A 5,761-nucleotide genomic window follows, 5' to 3' on the forward strand; every position below is an offset into this window, starting at 1 on the left:
AGCTCCCGGCACCCCGCCCGCACCGACGCGCCCCGGCCCGGCCCCCTTAGGCTCTTAAAGGGCCCGCGTCGCCTCCCGGGCCGGGCGCTCACACCCGACACACACACACCACACGCGCGCGCTCACACACACACACTTGGGCGCGACGCCGAGTTTCTTTTTAGCTGCTCCCCGAAGGAGGAAGCAAAGGGAAAACGCCTCCCCATCCTGCCCCCCTTCTCCAGCTGGCCTGGCGCCCTCCTCCCACCCAGCCCCAGATACTTCCCTGGAATGCATTTCATCTATTAAATTAGAACTCAGGAGTGGCCAGGAGATGAGGAGGGGGCGCACGGGGAGACCACACGTGGGCCTTTTAGGGACACACAGCTGCGCTGGGGCTGGCCCTGCAGAGCTCCTGGGGGTTTCTTTCTCAGGCAGTGGAGTGCAGACCTCTCCCCAGCCAACTTTAGCCCGCTGGGCCTTAGCAGACAGGAGGTCTAGGCCAGGGAAATTCACCCCCACTTCCCAAAAGGCCAGCCAGTCTGGGACAGACTCAAAACACAGGAGACCACAGCAGGCAGACCACACTGCGAGGCTGATTTCACAGGGCAGGGGTTTCGGTGTGTTCCCTGCCCTTCTGCAGCAGGGACTCGTGTTGTTGAGTGCACACCCTTTTGGGGACATTCAGGGACAAGGCTGCTGCAAGCCTGGGCTTCGCTCAGAGGGACGCATACAGTCATGATGCTCCCACTGCAGGAGCACCTGGGTTCCAGACTGGCCGAGCACCGGGCAGCTTCAGCAGGAGCCCACTGGCAGCCTGCACCACCTCGTGTCCTCATTTGCCCCCTCTTCCCACTCCCTCCCAGGTTGCCCTCCCAAACCGGAGGAGATCTTTCTAAACAGCAGAGGGCACTGGGAGCCCCAGGCCTGGAGCCTCCCTCTTCCTCCTCCTCTGCTTTTCCTAAGATGTTGGAGAGTTTGAATTTTTTTTTTTCAGTTCAACTTTCCTTTTTTGGAGCTACATCTCAGCAGATTCAGTTCTGCCATCTGCCAACATCTGAGAACCCCCAGGGGGAGTGGGGGAATGGCTGCGGTGGGGAGGCGGCCATGCGGTTTCCAGGGCCAGCTAGCCTACACCTCCTGCCAGCAGGCTGGGGTTGCCTGCTCCACCAAGGCAAGTTGTCCCTCTAGGCCACCTCTGCTGCTGGTATCCATTTATAGGGGGTGGGGGAGCACTGGGCTGACAAAATCCTAAGAAAGGGAAGTGTTGGTAGAGGCCAGGAGCAGCCTGCAGTTTGGCACGAGGAGGGGTCATAGGTCAATGTCACTTCCCTCCCCCACTTCCCCCCCCCCAACTCCAGTGCTGCCTGATCCAACCTTGAGTAGCCACAGCTTAGAAGCCAGAAGGGGCCTGAAGGAGGATAAAATGAGAAGAACCCCTTCAGTCAGCCTCACCCCAACTTCTTGGGGCTACCCTCCCCCACCTACCCACCCATCTCACCTGAGAACACTCCAGGGGGATTTGCATTTCATTGAGATTCAGTTCCAGATTTGGTACTGGAGGAGGGGCTTTGGGGGTGCCTTCTGGGGTTCCTCCTGGTTCTGCTCCTAAGGTTTGCAGGGAAGGGGGATGTGGGCTGAGACTGTGCCCACAGGCAGGCAGGGGGACTGTCTTGCCTTGTAATGTCCCTGAGGTCACTTGGAAACCCCCAGATGAGCCAGAGGCCTCCACCATCAGTATCTTCTAGACCAGCATGTTCCAGGAGAGGCGTTCCTCTTGTCACCTGCCCCATCTCTGGGGACCAATCCCATCCTCAGGGGCTGAAGGTAGTAAGTAACATAAGTGTAAGTTACAGCAACTCATGAATGCTCCCCCCAGAACCTCAAATGGGTGGGGGCTGGTATTGAACCCATGTTACAGGGAAATTGAGGCCTAGGGAGATTCACTCAACAAATAATTCCAGTTGGGTACTCTGAACCCCATTTGAAAGGATGTGCTTAAAGTGGTATCAGCCAAATCCCTACCCGCCCCACCCCTACCCCCAAGTGCCCCCACAGTTATTCAGCTGCACTGCACCTTTGCTTCTGGGCTCTGAGCTGCTGCCCTGGGGATGAAAGAACATCAGCTTTGGAAACTTGCCAAAGAATACTCCACCCCCAAAGAGACTCTCTGGAGCACCCCTAAGCTGTGGGATTGCCAGTTAGTAATAATAGTAGCTAAGCGCTTCTCAAACATCTTATTAAGCCTTGGTGAGGGAAAGACTTTCAGTATACCCATTTTACAGATAAAGAGACTGAGTTAAGGAAGTCACCCAAGGACTTTGGGCAACCTGTAGTGAGTAGCCTTGGCCAGGGTGGGACAGAGCAAGGGAATGTCCTGTACATCCACTGGGAACAAATTCTCCCCTTAGGCTGTGCTCCCACCACCCCCTTTCCATTTATTCAACCATTCCCACCAAGGGTGAGTTTGGCAAATCATCCCTGCCTCGGGACCTTTGCACTTGCCATTTCCTCTGCCCAAGACAGCAGTCTTCTGTCTTCAGGTGCCAGTTCAATGTCACTTCCCTAGAGAGGCGCCTCTATCTAAAATCCCCAAGACACATACCACCCCATCACCCTGTTCATTTTCTTCACCATTTATCATCATCTAGGACTGTCTTGGGCATGCCATTTATCGATTATCTTTTGTTGCCCAGAATGCCAGCTCCCTGACATGAGACCCCATCAGTATAACTCCCTATGTGCTGCTCCCCAGCACATAGCAGGCACTTAACTAAAATGTGTTGAGTGTGAATGAACAGATGAATGCGTGCAAGTGGAGCTGCTGGCTGCCTGTCAGCTTGGCCTTGGAGAGGCCAGAAACAGTGGAATAGCCGATCCTCGCTCCCTGATTTCCACTACCCACTGCTCTGGCATATTTCAAAGTCAGGCCTTTCCCCCTTTGCATCATCTCAACCTCCGGGAAGGTGGGGGCCAATGGCTACCTGAGTCCACTCCCAGCCAGCCCTTCCAGGGGGCCTGAGGAAGTGTCCCTTGGCAGGCTTGAAGCCTGGAATTTAAGGATTTGCGACTCAGGCTGCGGGCATTGTGTCCTCAACCTTTAACCCAAGAGCCCATGGGTAACTTTCGAGGCCACCAAGGGAAACTGCTTACTCTTGGGGCCTCTAACAGTGACACCGCTAAACTTGTCCTGATAAATATGCTAGGGTCAAGCCTCTGTGCACACCAAAACCAGTTTGCATACTTTTCATGTACTTTAAAACGGAAGGTGCAAACTCAGAAGCCCACAGGACCTGGCAGGCACAACTAGCAGCGGGTGACTGGAGGAAAGGTGAGTAATAGAGCCGGGTGGGGCTTGTGGCACACCCCACGCCTCTCCCCAGGCATCGCAGTCACCTTCTGTTTAAAACACAAGTGCAGCCACATCAAATACCAAATGCCTGGGTGGCCACATTCAGCGGGGGGCTGGTCTGACCCTGCAAAGCACCAATTCCCCGGGTCAGTTACCATCCAATGATCAGGAAGTTCCCACCTTATGTGCAGGCTTAGTCAGGTGGGAAGCCTGTAACCTTTTCATGGACAGGAGCCCCGCTTTCAAAGCCTTGGCAGGAGGAAAGCCTGGTTCCAATGATTGCCTCATAGCTCTGTGCAGTCAGTAAGCACCTACTGTGTGTGGGGGGGGGGGTGAAGGAGACTAAGCCCCACTCTTGGGAATGAGTAGCTAGTGGGTAGTAAACACCAAAATGTGAAGTGACGATGATGCCCCTGTACAAACAGTCCCCCAGAGGGTAAGAAAAAAAGGAAAAGAAGTTAAAATTCAAAACACGGAGGGTTTGAGAAGGACAGGATCTCCCCAGAGTCCCATACTCTCCTGCACAGAGGAGTGGAGTGGCCCCTTCCAATTCCCATTCCTGCAAAAGCATCACTGAAGTGTCACTCAGTGCCCCACCCCCGCACCCCCTTCATACACACACACACACACACACACATACACACTGCCTAGCTATAAAAAACGACAGTGCCACCTGACTTCCTCTGATGTCTGTGCCTTAGTGTCTGACGCTATGCATTTCAGAAAGAATGAGGCAGGGAACAAGATCAAGCTTCTGCCTGATAGACCTGATTATCTCTGAAGATAAACAGCTCGCTTTCTCCCAAGGCTGCACTTCTGGGGTGTTCCCCCACCTGCCTGCCTGTGGGGGAGGGAGGGGCTCCTGACTGAGTCTGCTGGCAGGTGGGACTGACCGGGATGCATCTCCTGCAGCCTTGCTCAGGGCAGAGGGCTAGCAGCCCCATTTGGGTCCTCCAGTGCCACAGTCTGCAGCCTCAGACAGTCAGGGAACAGGCTGTGCTTCTGTCTGGCAGCCCTCCAGGATACACTGTTGAGCAGGGAAAGGCCCCTTGCCTTTTGTGCAAAAATGTGTGTGCATGCTTGCAGGTGCAAGGGGGCTTCCAGAAGGGTGTTCATTCAGGAGTCCCTCATGCCGCACACAAGCTCAGTCATGACCCAGATGGGCCACAGTTCCGCCCTTGTAGAGCTGACATCCTCAAGGGGGAGGAAAGAAAGTGCATGCTTTGTGTTAGGCAGTATGTTACTCCTGAGCAAAAAGCCAACCTCCCTGATTTTAGTTTAGAAGCAAGTGTTTGCAGGAGTGGGGAGGGCAGGGCATGTCTGACTGGTATGTGTGTGAGCCACCTCCATAGAGAGAGGAGGGAACAGTGAGGTAGCTGCAAAAGCAGACCTGGCAGATTGCACAGCTGGTGCAAAGGCCCTGGGGTGGACATTCACATAGTATGGCATTAAAGCCAGGAGGCCTTGATGGAGTGGGCAAGAAGGAAGGAGGTGGGGGTGGGGACTTGGGAAGATAACAAGCACAGGAGAAATTGACACCAAGGGGTGCCTTATGTGGGGAGGAGGGTCTGACAGGGGTGGGGGAGGGAAACTTGCTACTCCTGTAGCCATGGGGGGAGGGGAGGTGTTCAGGGAGGAGTTTCTTCTTGTTTTCTTGCTTTTCTTTTTTACTCTCCTTTTTTTTCTAATCATAGACATCTGGTTTTAGACAACACTGCCTGTGCTTCTGGATTTTTTTCTTGAGATCCAAGGAGGTCTCCTTTCCGGCATCTTTGCACCACATTTGCTATTTTTCAGACTCCCAGAGAATGTCAGGAATTAGCCCCTGGGTGGCCTGACCTCCCAGTTGGGCCTGGGAAGCCAACAGAAGCCCCGGTCCCCCCCCCCCCCAGCAGCATTGGAGCACGGATGTGGGGCTGGCTGGCAGGAGAGTGACCGGCCAGCAGTTACGTGCCTGGGCTGAGCTGCCGGCCTGCAGCCGGACCCTACACCCCAGATAAGGCTGGCGGCGCTGGGGCACCCCATTTGCCCCCACACTGTGAGTGGAGACCTACAGAGGCACTGTCCTCATGGCCAGGGAACCAGCCCTGGATGAGATAAACTCCCTGCACTCACGGGGAGACCTGATTCTCTCCTGGGGGAGAAGTGGCGTAAAGGCATGTTGTCTTCCAGCTGGTGTTGAAGGAAGAAGCAGAGACAGGACAGCCCGGAGGCCTCTTTGGGGAGGTGCTGGGGCGCAGACTTCATTGAAGAGAACAGCCATGAGGATTCTGGCCAGGGAAATGGCAAGTGCAAAAGTCCTGGGGTCTAGTGGATGAGCTTGGACTCACAAGGAGTCCCGCCACCCCTGGAAGTGGGGAGCAGACCTGAGTAGTTTTCAGTAAGACCGTGGAAGGGCTGGCTCACGTTTCAGACCCAGCAGCTATCTGG

The sequence above is a fragment of the Condylura cristata genome, unplaced genomic scaffold, assembly GCF_000260355.1.
Source record: "Condylura cristata isolate star-nosed mole 26May11 unplaced genomic scaffold, ConCri1.0 scaffold00029, whole genome shotgun sequence".
Taxonomy (NCBI): domain Eukaryota; kingdom Metazoa; phylum Chordata; class Mammalia; order Eulipotyphla; family Talpidae; genus Condylura; species Condylura cristata.